Raw genomic sequence first — 19032 nt, 5'->3', positions numbered from 1 at the left:
CAATGCGGCAATGCCGTATGCACGCGCGCACACATTACTACAGTTCACTACAAGTCAGTCACAACGACGCTCTGCTCTCAAGTGAAGCCAGGCGGCTCATTATGGCCTCAAGCGCTAGAGAAAAAAAAATGCTTTCACTGCGTAGAAATTTCGCCATCACTTTGTTTCTAAAGAAGTAAGAGGGAACAACATCACTGTACAGTGCAAGCTATGCCTCCCAGCTGTGCACACACTGTCATCGTCCAAGGACTCCACATCTAATTTAAAGAAACATTTGATGGTAAGCGAAACTGCGAACGTTAGCTAGCTACACAGAAATTATGTTAGCTAAAGTTAACATTAGTTAGCCTGCTAACCAGACTGTCATTGTAACAACTACTACTGCTGCTACTAGGTACTACTACTGGGTCTGTGGGTGGTGCTGCTGGTGACCGAGATGGTACGTGTTTAGGTTTTTTGGTAGTTTTGAAGGCTCGTTTTGGTTCGCTCCCGTTTGCCCTGTTAAAATAAAGACATTTACATTGTTAATACAAACTCAACACTTCCTGTGTCCGTCTCAAATTAAAAGTCCTCTAGCATAAATAGCTCAGTAGGCTTTTATTGTGAAACATTTGCACGGACTTCATCGTGGAAAACTCGTTGACTTGCGAGGGCCCCATAGGCACTTGAGATGTAGCTACTGCCACCTTGTGAGGCTTGTACATTATAAAATTGCCTGAAAAACCTACAGTGACTGAAATGGGTCACTAACACTTTAGATCACAACAAGGTATTAAAATAGCATGATTATATTAGGAAATTGTATGGGTAATTTTGGGGGACAAATAAGTGACACGCATCCTATATGTGGGGGTGTTTTACTACTGCTATTACTAGAAATAGGCCTAGTAGTTACAATAACACTAATAATAATTACTACCATTATTATTGTTATTATTATTATTATTGTAATATTTGATGTAATTCTTGAATACAGCTGAATAGTAAGTAGGCAAGGAATAAAACTGAATAAATCTAACATACCTTACAATTAATTAAATTTTTAATTTGCTTTATGTGTTCCTCAGAGGAAGTCTTTATTTGCATGTGTATTGAGGTAATCCAAAAGTAACTTAAAGTAATCAAGTTACATTACTTTAATATTGTGGTACTTGGATTACGTTACTGACTACATTTTTTAACAGGTAATTAGTAACTGTATCGGACTACATTTTTAAAGTAACCCTCCCAACCCTGATAATACATTGCTGTGTGTACTCTTTTATATGTCTTTTTTGTTTTAGCCACCCTGCGTCTAGCTTAACATCTTGCCAAAGGACTACAGTTGAAAATTAGCCTGCTGGCTAACACTGGCACATTTACAGAAATGTCGATTAATGTGCACTGTCCTTTAAATAAATAAAATAAACAAAATGAAAAAAAGTGAAGGTTTACCAGCTGAGTGGTATAAGACCTTAAAGGGGTTTTTAATTTCAGTCCACTACAACTCTGCCTTCATGGAGTGAAGCTGTTATTTCAGTTGTTCCAAAAGAAGGACTAACATGTCTTATAGTTCATACGGGCCTATTTCAGTTTTAAATCAGGATTGCAAACTATATGCCTCCATTATGTCCAGGAGACTATTTTACTAATTAATCAACACTGACCACAATGGTTTTGTCTGAGGACGCCAAACCCAAGATAGCATCAGACGCTCTCTTCATATAATACAAACAATTAGAGAAACTAACCCTACTCACGTCTTAGCCAATTTGGATGCTGAAAAAGCTTTTGACTGTGTTAGCTGGAAATATCTGTTTTCAGTCTTAGAGCAGTTTGGATTTACTGAAAAATCAATTATCAGTATTAGGACATTATACTCTGCCCCTACAGCAAGAATCAGGATAAATGGTCATCTTACTGACCATATAGAACTGGAAAGATCTACCTGCTGAGGATGTCCCCTCTCATCAACCCTTTTTACAGTCTACATAAAACCTTTAGCGCAAGTAAGAAGAGAGGGCAGTGCAATACTAGGAACTGTGGTCAATAATAAGGAACAGAAAATAGCATTCTATGCTGATGATGTCTTTAATTCTCTTGTGCGACAGTGGATATGAGGCAAGGTGGAGAAAATGTAATGGTGTCCCAATAGAGGCAGTGATTGGAGATCATGAATTAACAATAATTTGTCAGGACCACTTGAATCCACTTGCCTCATTCACTTTGTACACCTGATTTGATGTGGTAAAGCAATTAAATTTGTGGACCCAGCTGAAAAAACTTAGGTGGGTTGCACATGACACAGAATTTAAACCAAACAGAATAGAGTCTAGATTGAAATAGTGGTCAAAAAAAGTATCAGTGCTTACTCTGCCATAATGGAGAAAAATACATTAAAGCATTTTCAGACACTGAGAGATTAATATGATTTAAAGAATATGACTTTTTTAGATACCTGCAGTTACACCAATACTTTTTTGAAAGAAACTGGGGATAAATTAGGCAATTACAGATCCCAATGAAATAATACAATTAACAGTTCAAAGCATACACGGGTGGCTCTAGATCAGTGGTTTCTAAACTTTACCAAGATATCCAATCAGCAATGGGGTCGAACATATGCAAAACTGCTTTCTCTCCCTCTTGCTCTATGTAGTGGCGTTAATTCTGTTGGAAGAACCTTGTCCGTTTTTTCTTTACTCCTAAAAGTAAGACATACCTGACATCAATAGACCATAACTGTTGGAGAAAATGTGGGGATGATGGGGCAGACCACCACCACATCTTTTGGAGCTGCCCAAAGATACAACTATTTATTCCGTTTACATGTTAATCACTTTATTTGGGTGACCTGCCAGAGGAAATTACAGGAAATGACAGATATCTTTTGAAAATACTGATTGTAGCAGCAAATTAAGCAATCACTTGTAAATGGTTAATGGTTGATCCACCTACAGTAGACAACTTGCTTGAGGTCGTCATTGAGACTAATGAGATGTAAAGATTAGCTGTTTTTAGACAGGGCACTAAGCCACCAATTTGCCCGTCCTTTTGGCGGCTCGGTCCGCGGTTTTAGACAGAGGCCGGCAAATTGGGGGTCTGTTTTGGTCCGCCGATTTGCCACCTCGGAGGGTACACTTATTTCCGCCTCGCCTGCTATTTAAAAACGAGGCGGCAATGTACCGGCTTCTGCGTGAGGTGGGCGGAGGTGTCAATGACCTGCACTGTTGTGCGACCCACAGCCGGGGAGTTTTAAAACCAGGAAACAGCTGATCACAGCAGTCAGTCCATCATTTCATCCTCGGACATTAAGACGAGCAACTGGACAGCCGCTGAGATCCAGGAGATGCTAGTGTCTCCTCGGTCTCTGTTGCTGTTTGGTTTTGTTAGTTTGTTGTTGTGTTGGCAAGCTAAGAACAGTTGCTACTTTCAAATTAAAAGCCCCACGCTGAGAACCCAGTTCTAAACTCCAATGGGGTGCAATGTAAAGCTTTTATTTTGAAGACAAATTCTTTGTCACCGTTCACAGCCCAACTTCGAGCATCACGTCATGTCACATGTTTACGCCTACCTCAGAGGCAGGTTTTGGCAAAGGAGGCATATTACACCTCCGTTTTAGAAAGACAGGCTGGCACATTGCCGTCCTTACCTTGGAGCAAATGTTCCACCTTTTCTATCTAAAAAGGGCTACTGACTGTCTTACTGAGATTGAAGAATGATTTATACATTACAAAATGGTCAAAATGGAAAGGATATTTGTTAATATAAGTATTGAGGATGGTGGTGTTTCTAGTTTAGTTTTTTGCTCCCTGTACACCATTGTAAAAATTTGTTGCATGGAAGTTGTGAATGTGATAATGCTGCCCGGCAATGATGTTGGGTGAATCTGTGAACCTGTTTCTCTGTCAAAAAAATCTAAGTTGAAAAAAGAAAAGGAAAAAAAGGAAGTAGTTGAAGTAGTTGAAACTCCTCAATGCAAATTGAGTCCTGGCCTGAGGACATCTGCATGATAATTAGGAGTCATAGTTATTGCATCACCTACAAGCAACAGCAAGTAAGCTCAGTGTAATTCTTTCATTCACAGGGGTCATACTTGAAGGACTCCCCATAGGTTAATCCTATGAGGTAGATAGGATGTCTGCAATCATTGAATGGCATTGCAAAAGGAGCCAGGCAGATATTGAGGTTTGGCGATGAAAGCAGAAGTGGTAACTTCAACATTGTACCTTGGAAATGTTCTGTTCTTTTACATGTATCCTCCTAGCAGGTTGACCAGATCCACTTCAAAGATGTTCTGAAAATCCTTAGGAACTTGACACTCTGGTCAGACGGGGTATAAAGTTAAATCCTCCACCTAGCATCTACAGTTATTAAGTGCAGCCCTCCTTTTACCACTTCGGAGTCACTGTGGTAACACAGTGGCAGGCACGTCATATACAATGTCATCTGTAACATAATTTTACACCTGTAAAATCAGTTAAATTCAGCTACATTTTTTTTAGCTTTCTGGCACATACTTGTTTCATCAGCACAGTCCACATGTTCTCGATGGGGTTCAAGCCAGGACTTTGGGAAGGCCATTCCAAAACCTCAATTCTAGATTAATTATTACATTCCTTTACCACTTTGATGTGTGTTTTGTATCATTGTCCTGTTGGAACATGCAACTGCACCCAAGACCGAATTTTCTGGCTGATGACTTTTGGTTTTCCTCAAGAACATTGAGATATTACTACTTCTTCATTATTCCAATTACCTTCTTTAGAACACCAGATGCACTTGAAGTGAAACAGCCACCCAGCACAATACTAGCATCTCAAGATTTTAAGGCCTATGTAATATAAGGTGGCAATAGTTTGTCATTTTAAGTGGATCCAGAAAAAAATAGTTTTGTGAAACACTGGGACATAAAGAATAATGAAGACCTTCACTTGAACACCTCAAAAGTATGGATTTTTGACAGTAATTGCAGAGCAAACATATTTCATTTTAGCAGCAGAAATCAAGTTTGTCAGCCTGCTAACACAGCTCTGTTAGTATGCGGTTATCTTCCATTAACTATAAAGATTGCTTTTATATTCTATTTAAAATTCTGACTATTTAGAGGGACATGTTCAAGTAGGCTGTAGTTCCTGAAATCACACCTGATGATTTTTCTGCTTGTCCTGTTCTAAAAGTGCAGGTCTGTTAATTTGGAATGGAAACCTATAGCTTTCCAAGCAAGTTTGTAGTCAGTGCTATGACTGCTAAACAACAGGTCTGGCTGACCAATCTAATCATTACAGTAAAGCTGATCAACAGTGGCCTGTAACTCTTTTGAATACCTTGTGATTTGAAAATCGTCTTCCTCGCCACAACTCCGTGAAGGTTTTGCCTTATCTTCTTGATGTCTTCTGTGCAGTCCTGGAGTTCAGAGGTTTATTTAGCTTATTCTGACACGGAAAGAAACTGACACAAAGAGGGAGAGATGGGTGTGCCAAGTTGTTAGGTTGCGGTATACTGTTGAGTGAGTTGTTCAACTGGTGTATCAGCTTTGACAGAGACTGGAATGTGCTCGTGTGAGAGAGAGAGAAAGAGACAAAGACATCGAGAGAGTAGTATATAGGTATGTGTAGACATGAGTTACAAGTGAGCAGTGATTTTTAGCACACACACTATTTGGTATTTTGTATTTGGTTATTATTATCAGAGAGCACATTGACAGGCAGGAATGGGCTAAAATGTAGAAGTGTTCTACAGCTGCTACCTGTTTAAAATATAGACACAAGATTGACTGGCTTCTAATGTGTTACAATAGTCTTACCACCGTTCAGTGTCTGACAATTCAAAAACTTAGGCAAAACACAACCAAGGGTGATGGTCAGTCAACCCAAGATTCCACAGGGCAAGTCTGCAACACATTCAAGCAGCAACGCATTCTACACAATGCTTTTGCTTCCACCTGGTGCACCATGGCACATTTCAAAAGCATCCAAGAATTAGCTCACCACGCTGGTACTCTAGTGTTGAACATATGTGCAAGGACAGAGATAGCGGAATCAAGGTGTTGAGTCTTGTTAACAGCAGTCCTTGCGGGCAAAGAGTTGCATTCTTACATCACCTGTGGGTGAAAATAGTGGCCCTTTGGAAATGTGTCTGTTTTTGAAAAAATGTGTTGGTTGCTGCAGAAATGGAAAGCTGTGGATTGTACAACCACTTAAGCTGGGATGGATAAAGAAAGGCTTTCTTTTGGGGTTTGTTCAGCTCAACATGTGAGTCAGAGAAGACGCCCAGTGAATTATTTTAGGTTTGGGAGAAGATATTATCGGTGACCGTGTTATCTGTAATCCCCTATGTATTCCCTTCTCGACCTTGGTCCTGTTGTCTTTATTTTTATGAAATCTTGAACACGTTTGTCTCATTCTAAATTAAAGTACATTCAGTGATTTTGACATCAAAGCTTGTTTTCTGTTTTGTTCTGTTTTTTTAAGACAATTTTTCCAAAACATTGCAAGTACAAATTCACCACATATTATTATTATATTATTAATATACAAAAATAGTAATATGAAGAATATTACAAAATTAAAAATAATAATTCCAATAAATACAGCAATTCAAAGAAAAACCATCCACCCAACCCTGTGTGTCTCGGTCAGTCATTGTCTCAAGTTGTGGCAGGCTGTTTGGTGGGCAGCATACCTCTTTTCTTCTAATTCTAATTTTGCATTGTTGTTTTCCTCTATGATATCTAAAGTTTCAGAGTTGAACAAGTTCAAGAACATTTTCCATATTTTATTGCACGTTTTACATTGATTGGGGAAGTGTGTCTCTGTTTCAACATTAACAGTTACCACATTTTCTTTTAATTGCGATGACTTTTGGTGTTTTCCTTTTCATATTGCCAGTTCGTGGTCGCTTAGCCCTTCTTGAGCAATCTCTGCTTTCTGTCTCTTTTAGATGTTTTTCGCTGATTGGTGTTTGAGCAATCTTTCAACAACACTGCTTTCCAGAGAGTTTGTGGGAGGGGGTACTTACACTCAGCATCAACTGAAATAGGGGACGACTTTCTAAGTTGGCATAATGCTATTATAATTATACCAAGGTAGACTTAAAGGGGAGTAAGAGTATTTTTTAAACCATGGCCCACATATTTACGTTTTAGTTAGTAAATTATTGTATTTAATTTACTTACCAAAAGTTTTACCAAAAGATTGCCTCGACTCACAGCCACAACTTGACTGGAATTGCTGCAACGTAATCCTTTGAGGCAATTCCAACCATCATAGATAAATCCACTAAAAGTGCTTTTGTTTGTTGCTGGCTGAGAGATTGTTATTTTAAGGGATTGACTTTGTTACAGAAACTATTCTGGTGGAAAGAGACTTTCTCTTAAATAATGGCATCTGTTTTGTAACCAGAAACACAAGTCTTGTCACCGTGAAATTTTAAGAAATGTGAGCTGTTGTACAAATAGGAGTGACTGCCAGCAAGAATTTCATTTCTTAAGTCATGGTTGAATATCTAACTGATTTTAACAAAGTATGGAAGTTTGGCAGAATTATAATATTATTTAACAGGAAGGTGTCTAGCTATAGCTATGTATCATTTGCGTAATGTCACAATCTCTAACACAATGCAACATGTCTAACCATATAAACCTCTGTGAATACACACACTTTTAACATCAGCCAATCCATGTTGTAGCCATGAAAGGACACACATGCTCTCAACAAATGGAATCCAGTGTATGGAGGTTTTTCAAGTGTGGCCTTTCAAGTCAAGTGGATAATTTCATGATTTATTGTGTATTTATTATGAATTCCCTCAAAACGCTCCATTTGCACTCAAATATACCCTGCTTGTCGTTCGAATTGTTGTGCTTTTTCTCAGACTACAGTATATATTCGCACTCAAATTGATTGAGTATTGATGCTTGCACTGATTTTGTGCACTCCAGCTCCAGCCCTTCTACTTACTCAAGCTGTTTCTCTTCCTTGTGTTGTGTTATGCATATGCATGTGAATTGTACAGTGATTAGCTTAGCAGAGACCTCTTTGAACATGTTCGCTTCAATTAGCTAGCAAACTCAAGCGTTGCAAATGATCAGCATAAATAAATTAAATTCATTTAACACAGAATAATTTACTTATCAAAACACTCTTGAAAATCTGTACTAATTGACATATCTACTCCAAGGCTTAAACATAAGGAAGAATACTGGTATGTATTCACAACGTGGGCTGCTCTTTGTTCAACTGAAAACAACATGAAGGATGGAAAGTGAAGCTTAAGGAAAATTAAACATAAGAAAAGGGATACTAAAAATGTCCACCAGGTAGCAGTGACTGACAAGGGATCAGGACAAGTACACTAATTGTATTAGGAATATCATTTAAGTATACAGAAGCTATTGCAAGTACACACTGTTTTGTGCTTAATTTAGAATATATTTAATGTACTAAAATAATTTATACTAGAATAATATGTATTGTACTGTATGTAAGCCCTTTTTTCAGTACACTTCTAAAGTGTATTGTAAATGGGACACACGTTTACTTATGTACAAGTGTAAATATAATAAATTGCAAATACTCATTTAGTGTGCTTTTTTAAAATGTACTTTAATTTCCCATTGTCACAAGTTTGTTTAAGCATACTTGAAAACAGTATAATTTAATGTACATTAATTTTAAACAGCATTTCAGTGAACTGTACTGTACAATGTACTAAAACTATACTTGTAATTATTGTTTAGTATGCTTTCCTATGCGCTATGTGAGCAATTATGTCTTTCTGTTTGTGAGGTCTTATTTATTTTTTCTGTACAGCACTTTGGCCAACTTTGGTTGTTTTTAAAGCGCTTAACAAATAAAGTTGGATTGGATTGGATTGAAAGTCAAGTCAAGTCAGCTTTATTTATATAGCACATCTCATACAGCATGTGTAGACTCAATGTGCTTCAAGATAAAAGCATAACAATTGGAAAGATCATTGAAAAAAAACATGTATGAATATAGCAAACAATAAATACATTATTTAAAACTAGCTAAAAGCTTGTGAAAAAAGGTATGTTTTGAGATTGCTTTAAAAATATGACACAGTAGTAGCAGACCTTAGTTCATGTGATAGAGAGTTCCAGAGAGTGGGACCATAATGACTGAAGGCACCATAAGCCAATTTAGAATTGATCCTAGGTATATTAAGGAGACCATTATTTGATGACCTAAGGGATCTGTGTGGTGTGTATTCAGTGAGCATGTCAGCAATGTACGGGGGAGCTAGACCATTCATAGATTTAAAAAAACAATTAGAAGTATTTTAAAATCAATTCTTTGTTTAACTGGGAGCCAGTGAAGTGAACTTAAAATAGAAGTGATGTGCTCAAACGTATTGGTTTTTGTCAATACTATGGCTGCAGCGTTCTGAATAAGCTGGAGTTTATTTAAGACCTGTTTTCACAGTCCAGCAAAAAAGCGCATTACAGTAGTCAAGTCTATTAGAAATAAAAGCATGAACCAGTTTTTCAGCATCTGATTGTGACAGGAAGGGTCTAACTTTAGAAATAATCCTTAGATGATAAAAGGCAGTCTTGGAGATACTAGATAAGTGCTTATGAAAGCTAAGATCAGGATCTAGAATCACACCTAAGTAATTTACATGTTCACTAGGTTTTACAGGCAGGGGTATTAATAAAGGGTGAATCTGGTACCTCAAAGCCTTGGGACCCACTAAAAGGATCTCTGTTTTGTTCTCATTTAGCTGTAAAAAGATTTCAGCCATCCACTGTTTAATATCAGTACTGCACTGGATGAGTTCATTTACTGGGCTATGGTTGTTTGCAGGGACATAATATAACTGTGTGTCATCAGCATAGGAATGATATGAAATATTGTATTGCTGAATGATAGAACCAAGCGGGAGCATGTACAAATTGAACAGTAGTGGACCGAGAATTGACCCTCGAGGGACTCCGTAAGGAATGTCCACTTTATCAGATTTAAAGTTGCCAATGGAAACAGTGAAGCATCTACCAGTTAAATATGATGAAAGCCAGTTAAGAACAGTTCCTCTAATACCTAAACAGTGTTCAAGTCGATGAAGGAGAATTGTATGGTCTACTGTGTCAAATGCTGCACTGAGGTCAAGAAGTACCAGAATAGAAACTTTACGGTTGTTTGAGTTAATTTTAAGATCATTAACAACTTTGACCAGTGCAGTTTCAGTACTGTGTTTTACTCTAAAACCAGACAGATTGTTGTGTGACAGATATGCATGCAATTGTTGGTATACAACTATTTCAAGAATTTTGCCCAAGAATGGGAGGTCAGAAATTGGTCTGTAGTTCTGAAAACACATGGATCAAGGTTGCTCTTTTTCAACAATGGTGTTACAATGGCTTGTTTAAGACCTATGTGGAAGATTCCAGTAAAAAGGGATGAATTGACTATTTCAAGGACATCATCTAGCAAACAGCTGAAAACATCTTTGGATAGTTTGCTAGACATTGGGTCCAGATTACATGTTGCAGCTCTTAAAAGCTGTACAACTACTTGCAGTTCATTATACTTAGTAAGAGTGAAATTGTACAAAGTGTCGGCAAATGTGGAAAAAAGAGAGGTTACACCTACCAGCGGAGGGAGCTACAATATTATTTCTAATATGTGTTTGAAGAATGAGGCAAATTACACTTCTCTGCAGAGTGGAGCTCAGTAAGTATTGGTCTTAAAGGATTAACCTGTTTGTCAATTGTATTGAACAGAAATTTAGAGTTGTGTAAAGTATACTTCAAGTTCATTACATTTTTTTGTGCTCAAGTATACTTAAATCAGAGCACTTTATTGTTCATTTTACTTTAATTGCATTTCAGCATAGCAAAAGTATAATTATTTTCATATCCTTTGTAGTATATTATGTTTAATTTGTGTATGTTAAAGTGTATTTTAATTCTACTTCATTATAAGTGTGTTACAGTATACTTACAAACAGTGCACTTTAATGTTACCTTATAGAATGCTAAATGTCGGATATTTTAAGAGGAAAAAGTTCCCTTAATAATTGTTTGGGATGGTAAAGATGCAGCTGCTTTGATTTTACCCTCCCTACCAAAGGCCTTTCCACTGTCAGCCTACTGCCAGGCTGTTCAAAGTCAATTGCCAGCCACTGGGAGTACCCCAATCCTCCAGTGGGGTTTGCCTAGATTCCACTGTAAACACCCCATTCATTCAGTTGATGGGTGTCACTAGAGATGGTGCTTCCCTCACAAAAAACATATGATAAATATCCTTTAAACCTAAAACTTAATGGCTCATAATGGCTGTCTTTCTCAATATCCATCTGTGCTTTTTGTGTATGTGGATGAACGCTGGCAAAATGCTGGACAAAAATCTGTAGTTGATAGAACAGCCCTACAATGGCCAGGTCAGTGTGGGGGACTGGGAGACCTTTTGGAGTGTCCATTAAATAAGAACAAAGGGATGCACTGTAATGCTAATGATGTGTTTGGCCCCCCTCACCTCCTAGAATATGCAGAGGATGTTTGAGAAGACACTTTTATAAATTGATTGCATCTCTTTTGTCATCTGCCACTGTGTGAGGAATTTCTGATAAATATATCAGAACAAATTATACTGCACAATGACAATCGTTTCTGCTAAAAATGTGTCACCTGAGCGTAATAGTTCATGCGTCTTTCAACCACCCAAGCCCACTGAAATGTTCAAACCAAATACTTCAAGTATAAAAAAGATCTCGTAGCGAGCATATTTAATTTTTAAAATTTGATTTTCAACAGTACTGGCCAGGGAATGAATGATTCAACAGGAAGAAAAAACTGTGTGTGGCACTCATCATACACAATACTGAGAGGAGCATACAAGGCCTTACCCCTCCCCTTATCTCAGACCTTCAGACCACATCACTGTGATGCTAATGCCAGCATACAGGCCGAAGGTCAAAGTTACCAGACCGGCCAAGAAGCAGGTACGGGTGCGGCCAGAGGGTGTCTCCTCAGCACTTTGGACTCATCTGGTGATTTCTTTGAAGTCAACATTTGTTTTGATTTCGGCTTGCAGAGCTTACATGTGAACACGTAGGTCGTGTTTGTAGATTCATTTATATCCAACATGTACATGCTCAAATATGGCCATGGTTGGGCTGGCGCATTGGGGGGCGCATCGGGGGTAGCGGGAGGGTTGTCCATGAAGTGCTTGTGCCATATGAGCACTGCCTTCCTTGGCACAAAGACCGACCCACTCTGTGAAGCATTTGAGTGCTGCCAGGGCAAGACAATCAGAGGCAGTGTTGGCTTAGCATGTCATGACATGTTTCATGCCTGTCAAAGAAAAATAAAATTAAATGTATATTAAAGTGTTTCCCCCAGTATTTTCTGACACTGTGGTGCCGGGGGGACAGTTTGGGTCATCATACTGTGATATTTATACTTATGTCATAGGCTACTTAGGGAATTTATTTATTTTTTCTCTGGTTATAATGTTCTCACACAGCCATCATGAACTCTAATATTGTAAAGAAATACTATTTTTATTATTGCTTTCAAGAGAGAAGTTATCTAAGTCACAGTCCTGCACGGGTGAAACAAAATGTACTGTGTCGGACACAGATGCGGATCGGGTCGGACGCCTGGAGAGACGGGTCGGGTTTTACGATTGCCATTTTCAAGGCGTCACTTATCATCAGTCATTATCAGCGACACAAATGATGAGCATTTATATTTCATATGAGCTCATTCATGCGTGCTTGCGCCCTCCAAGAACTCCCATTCCCCACGCTGTCTTACTTTCACTTCTAAAAATTGTGTCCGGACGCCGTTTAGCTCAGTTGGTAGAGCGCGCTTCCCATGTGCCGAGGCTCTGCAGTGGACCTGGGTTCAACTCCCGTCCTGGGTCCCTTTGCTGCGTGTCACTCCCCCTCTCTCTCCCTGTTTCCTGTCATATCTTCAGCTGTACTATCAATAACTAGCCATAAAAGGCCAAAAAAAAGAAAAATTGTGTCTGTCCAATTTTCCTTCGGGCGTCGGTATCAATTTATAGCGGGTCGGCTCGGGTACGGAATGTAATTTGTGCTACTGTCGGAAAACGGGTCGGATGCAGTAACCCGTGCAGGACTCTGCTCTAAGTGACCATTTTAATCCTCTAGAGAGAGAGAGAGTGCGGGTGAGTGTGTGTGTGTGTGTGTGTGTGTGTGTGTGTGTGTGAGAGAAAGAGCGTGGGTGAGTGTGTGTTTGAGAGAGAGAGAGAGCGCAGGTGAGTGTGTGTGAGAGAGAGAAAGAGAGCGTGGGTTAGTGTGTGTGAGAGAGAGAGAGAGCGGGTGAGTGTGTGTGAGAGAGAGAGAGAGCGGGTGAGTGTGTGTGAGAGAGAGAGAGAGAGAACGTGGGTGAGTGTGTGTGTGAGAGAGAGAGAGAGCGCAGGTGAGTGTGTGTCAGAGAGAGAAAGAGAGCGCGGGTTAGTGTGTGTGAGAGAGAGAGAGAGAGAGAGCGGGTGAGTGTGTGTGTGAGAGAGAGAAAGAGAGCGTGGGTGAGTGTGTGTGAGAGAGAGAGAGTGCGGGTGAGTTTGTGCCTCTTTTTCTTGCATTTGTAAGCTGCAGTGCGCTTTTTAATTAATATGAAATTAAATATATTCTGTTTGAAGGCAAGTTTGTTTTAGCCTGTTTATCTGTAAATGACTGAACTCATTGTAATAAAATGATTTTTTCAGAATTTATTTGATTTTAAAAAAATTTTGGTAAGTCGTTGTGAAGGTCTTGAAATTTGAATGTCTTAAAAAGGTCTTAAATTTGACTTACTGAAACCTGCAAGAACCCTGTGAGAGACAGTTTCATCCACCAGGCCATCAGGATGCTGAACTCCCTCCCAGCTCCCCCCCCCTTCCTTCCCTGCCCTCTGCCCCCACAAACTCTGGACACTGACCCCCCACCCCATCACCATAACCTTGCACAAACCAAATTACACCAGCCACTTCACAAACTCCAAAACTCTTCTACAAACCTAAATTGCACTTGTTGCACTTGGGAAACAATATTTTGATTCTGTGTATGTCCTGTACATAGCAGCACTGACAATGCATTTTGACTTGACTTGACTCATCAGAGCAGCTGACATTATATGCAGTGGTACCAGAACAAACTCTTATTGTATAACGGCTAGATTCCAGGACATATGTGTTCGGTCTGGCTTTGGCTTGGCCACCACAGTGGAGTTGACAGGTTTTACTCTAGTCTATGTGTTTACTTCCACTGGCTCCGCTGTGTTGCTTATCTGCTCCGTCCCAGCTCCAGCAATCTGGACCCTGACCCGGAATCTGACGGTTATTATTTAAATCTATATTACCGTATTGACCCGAATATAGGATGACCCTGATTATAAGACGACCCCTCTTTTCAAGACTAATCTTCAGAAAAAGACTTTGATAACCAAAATTCGTTTCTCAATAACAAACTCACATACCCTCCTGTCAGTCTCTTGGAAGCGGCCGCTTAGAGGACCACGATAAGCTTTTCTCTTACTGTTAGCGTTTTCAGACAGTCTTTTTAGACCTGCCAACTTCGGATGTTACACTCTGTAACTCCATATTTCTTGGCTGGCTGACAGTTGTTTGGCGCCTCCGCTGCATTGATCACCATTATCTTAAAATTAGCATCATAGCTCCGCCTCAGATGTCTGTTAACTTGCCCCATTCTTGATCTATTTTGCTCTGTAAAAGCGTCTCTCCATTTTTCATCTCCTGTCACTTCTTCTCCGCTGTGACTGACAGATAACTGCAGCCACAGTGTCAGTGACGTCTCTGCAATAAGCTGGCGCCCTCTGCTGTTGCGGTCGTGTAGCGACCCAGACAACTATCAGCATGTGTCAACGGTTAGACCCTGATTATAAGACGACCCCACTTTTTCACATAATTTTCATCGAAAAAAACCTCGTCCTATATTCGGGTCAATACGGTACTTATTTTTTCAGGAGCAGTTAAATGAGATCAGAAATGTCTGGAACACACATCGCATCCGACCATCTAGAAACCTAGGAACTGTGCCCAGTGGGATACCAAATGTCATGTTTTCAGATGACCACAAAGTCCGGCTCAATGCCATTGACCAGGTTACAGTCAAGCAGACCTGCAAGTTTTTAATAACCATCCCATGTGATGAGGATATTTTTTATCTCTGTACTATTAACATGGAAGAATCAGGTTTAGGCTTTCCAGACAACACACCAGAGGCACTGGATTTATACATCTCATTGAGGAATGTTATCCAGACCCAATTGTTTGATTAGTATTGTTTATTGTGTCTGTCTGTCTATGCTTCAGTGCCCCTCTCCCCATCCCATCATGTCCGTTGAGAGAGGAGTGGACACTGGCATGCCCCTCTCTCCAATCATGCCCTGCCCTGAATAATTTGAAAAACATTTTTTTAAACGTTTTGTAGTTTTAGAAATATTGTTTAGAATGTAACATTCAGTTATTTACATACACCTTGTAACTTATGTGAAGATTTACATGCTTTTGCAACCCTCTTAACTGACTGAATCTTTCCTTGCAAGTGTTGTAGACATACAGTTTCTCACCTGTGTGAGATCTCATGTGATTCCTAAGCATTTGGTGAGTGAAGTTTTTGTTACTGAGTGTAACATTGTCCATTCAGAATAGTCTTTTTGTCATAAATATAATCTTAAATAAGTTCTGATCAGTATAGTTGAGGAAAAAACAGTTAATAAATGTGTAAACCATTGCTTTGTGAATTTTAGCGTGACATTTGGTCATAGACAACAGTGTTGTCTATAGCCCCATTCACACTGCCCTTTGAGTGCTGGGATCCTGCGCCAATTCTCCGCCTCCTCTCTATGAAAGTCTCGGAGGCAGCGAGGGGTGAAATTTCACTCCGGCTCTGATGCACCTCTGGAGGTAGTATCAGAGGTGCAGCATTGGTGAACCGAACCTGTGTGATTGGATAAGCCAGGGGTGCAGAGCGAGGGCGTGTCTATTAATGTTGTCACGATACCAAAATTATGACTTTGGTACGATACCTGCCTAAAATATCTCGATACCGATACTGAAACGATATCAAGGGGGAAAACTAAAACATCATCAACACTAGTGGAATAGTATTCAGCATAGGGCTGGGCGATATGGACCAATAGTCATATCCCGATATATTTTGGCTGAATATCGATATACGATATATATCCCAATATTTTTATTGCAAATTGAGAGCAAATGTTCAGTCAAAGTCAAAGCCAAATATGACTTGTGGGTGGGAATTTCGTCATTTTAGGGGCAAGTCCATTTGGCCTTCACTTTTTTTTTTTTCCAGGGGCACCAAGGCCACATGACAGGGCACAAAGGCCACTAAGTAAAATTTGTTGATTTACCTTTCAGACTGATACCATAACATCCTAATTTATAATAACACATGGATTATGTATCAAAACGTTTTTTAAATACCAATATCAAGTTGATGTTACATTACAAAACAGTTTGTTTTTAAGTAGGATTAGGGTGAGGCGAGTTTTGTGACACTATACTTAATATTAATGTTGTTGAATATTTCTCCCAATAGAAATTCCCCAAAATTATGGCAAAGCACATTTTTTCCCAAACAAAAAATATGTAGAATAACCAGCAGGAGTACACTGATGTGTGGAATAATTTTGGTGACAATACACTCTAATAATAATAAAAAAATAAATACACACAATAATAGTGAAGTTATTGAATAGTTTCTCTTTTCAGTGCTGCACTTTGTAGACGGTCCCTGCGCCCTCGGCTCACAGACGGCTGACCATACAGACCAGAGTTAATGTCCAGCCGCTCGTTTTGATGAAAATATGGTTGTAGCATGTTGTCTACCTTACTACCGTAGGAAAGAGCCGTCAGTTGTGTTTTAACAAGGTTTCACTTATGAGTTATTGATCCGGGAAGTTCGAATCTGTGAATATATTTCCAACTTTACCGGACTAAATCCTACCACATAAATCAGTCACGTATCATTTCAAAACCGGCTGTGCTCGCTCGCTGTGCTGTAAGTTTCGTTCTTCTGTTTTGAGACGCTGCTGCTGTCTGAGAGACTTTCACGTGAGGTCATCGTGATGATGAGACTCCACCCGCGGACTCACTGAAGTTACTGTGAGTGACTACTGTGCACTCGGGTGGCTGTAATTCAAGGCAAGCTTGCTACGCTGACCGGGCCAGGGGCACAGAGGCCACTGTGGCCGTACGATGAGTTTTTTTCACGGGGCATCAAGGCCAAAGTGCGGGGCAACAATTGTTTGTTGAAGCGTGCCGGAGTGTCTGTTCCAGCCCCTCTCTGTGCATGAAGGAGGAGGGGCGCGGGGAGCAGTGCAGAGAGCTCCGGGTCAGCGGCTTGCCTGGAGCAAGGATCACAGCGCAAATTTGAACTATATCGATATACGCGATAGGGTCTAATTCCATATCACATTTAAAAAATATATCGATATATGTTTTATATAGATATATCGCCCAGCCCTAATTCAGCATAAAAATAATGAACATAAATGACATTAACTGTAAGTCTGGCAATTCATAAAATAAGATAATACTTTATTTGTCCCACAAAGGAGAAATTTGCAATTTGCATTTCATGTTGATAAAATTCAAACCCTGGATTATTAGCCTGCAAACTACATTAGTGCACTAAAGTACAGCACAAATGACCCAGACCTGGTGGAGGTCTGTGCTCTAATCAGACTGATTGACTTAAAATAGATAATTTGTAAGTGGTGTTGTTGATCAGCATACTTGTGAGCACCAGTGCATGCAAAGTTGCGAAGTGTGAACGTTGCGTTTGCATACAGAGAATTGTGGAACCACATCGAACTGTTAAACAGTTAGCTTTACCCCTGACTGCCTCGTGCAACTCTGATGGTGAAAAAAGTGCGCTTGTCACTAGGGATGTATATTGTTAGGATTTTATCGATACCAATACCAATACCGATATTCCTTATCGGTACCGGTACTTATCAATACTCTTATCGATACTACAACATGTAATTTTGTGAAAAAAAAAAAAATAGACTTTACAAGATGTCAAAAGATTCAACCTTTTATTACCACAAGGTAATATTAAAGCTTTAACAGAACAGAACCGAAGCTAAGCAATTACAAATACTCCGGAACAGATAACCAGGACTTTTATATCTGGCGGATGCCGGAGCACGACGCAGCAATTCAGCTGAAAAAACTTGCTTGACTTCCATCTGGGGAATATTTATGTTATCTATGGCTAACCTGCAGCTCTTTGAACTCTTTCAACAAGTTTGCATGTCTGTCGGCTAGATGTTTCGCCAAGTTGGATGTGTTGGCTCCTTTGTTCATTACGGATTTAAAGCATAGTTTACAGACGGGCATTGTGGTGTCCATGGGCTTGCCCTTACTGTCGGCAACGTATGTCCGCTTTTTCAACAAGCCTAGGACGGGCGGCAGGAGCACTCATGCCTTTTTCAGCCATGTCTGTCTCGCTCTGCTCTGTGACTGTCACCGTGAAACCACGCCCACTCTGGCTGCAAGCATAGGCACCAATCCCGTGGGTGCTCCGGTGCTTGAGCACCCACTGACAACGTTGAGCACCCACTGGCCAATCGGGAGGGCCGATCAAAAAAAAAACAAAGAGTACCTGCGGAGGCTGAGAATAGCCCCTCTCACACAGAGATGCTGCATTAACGCTGCAGCGGCGGTTCATCAATTCTCCACAGTTGGTCATTCACACAGAGCGAAGCAACGCTGGAATAAAGACGAACCGCCATGTAATTCACACAGAAAGCTGTGCTGCCGCTCCTAAAGAGACGTGACGGTACATGTCATGATGATGAAGTCGGGGTGTTTCCCAGGTGTTCCCCCTGTCAATCTAAACCCGCCGACCGTTTATAATGTGTAGTGATTGAGAACCCGGCCCCCTAAACATCCTGGAAGGTGAAAGAGTTTGCGCTAAATTACATTATTACATAACCGCCATCAGTAAACAGGTCGCTGCGTGACTCTGTCACTTGCGGGGACGGAGGCTGTTTTCTGGGGGAAAGTTCACTGAAGTCTCGGTTGGGAGGGC

At 40.0% G+C, this 19032-nt stretch overlaps 1 protein-coding gene across 1 annotated transcript in view; it reads right to left on the bottom strand.

The window, feature by feature from the left end:
• dtx3la (deltex E3 ubiquitin ligase 3L a) overlaps window positions 1-5446 on the bottom strand; it is a 35134-nt gene extending 29688 nt beyond the window's left edge. Inside the window, exon 1 of the mRNA XM_030397697.1 lies at window positions 5307-5446. The gene's annotated coding sequence lies outside the window, so the exon portion shown is untranslated. The remainder of the gene's footprint in view (window positions 1-5306) is intronic.
• Window positions 5447-19032: the final 13586 nt, after the last annotated feature.

The sequence above is a fragment of the Sparus aurata genome, chromosome 19, assembly GCF_900880675.1.
Source record: "Sparus aurata chromosome 19, fSpaAur1.1, whole genome shotgun sequence".
Classification (NCBI taxonomy): domain Eukaryota; kingdom Metazoa; phylum Chordata; class Actinopteri; order Spariformes; family Sparidae; genus Sparus; species Sparus aurata.
The sequence above is the reverse complement of the archived record's forward strand: the minus strand, read 5'-3'. Positions and strand labels throughout refer to the sequence as shown.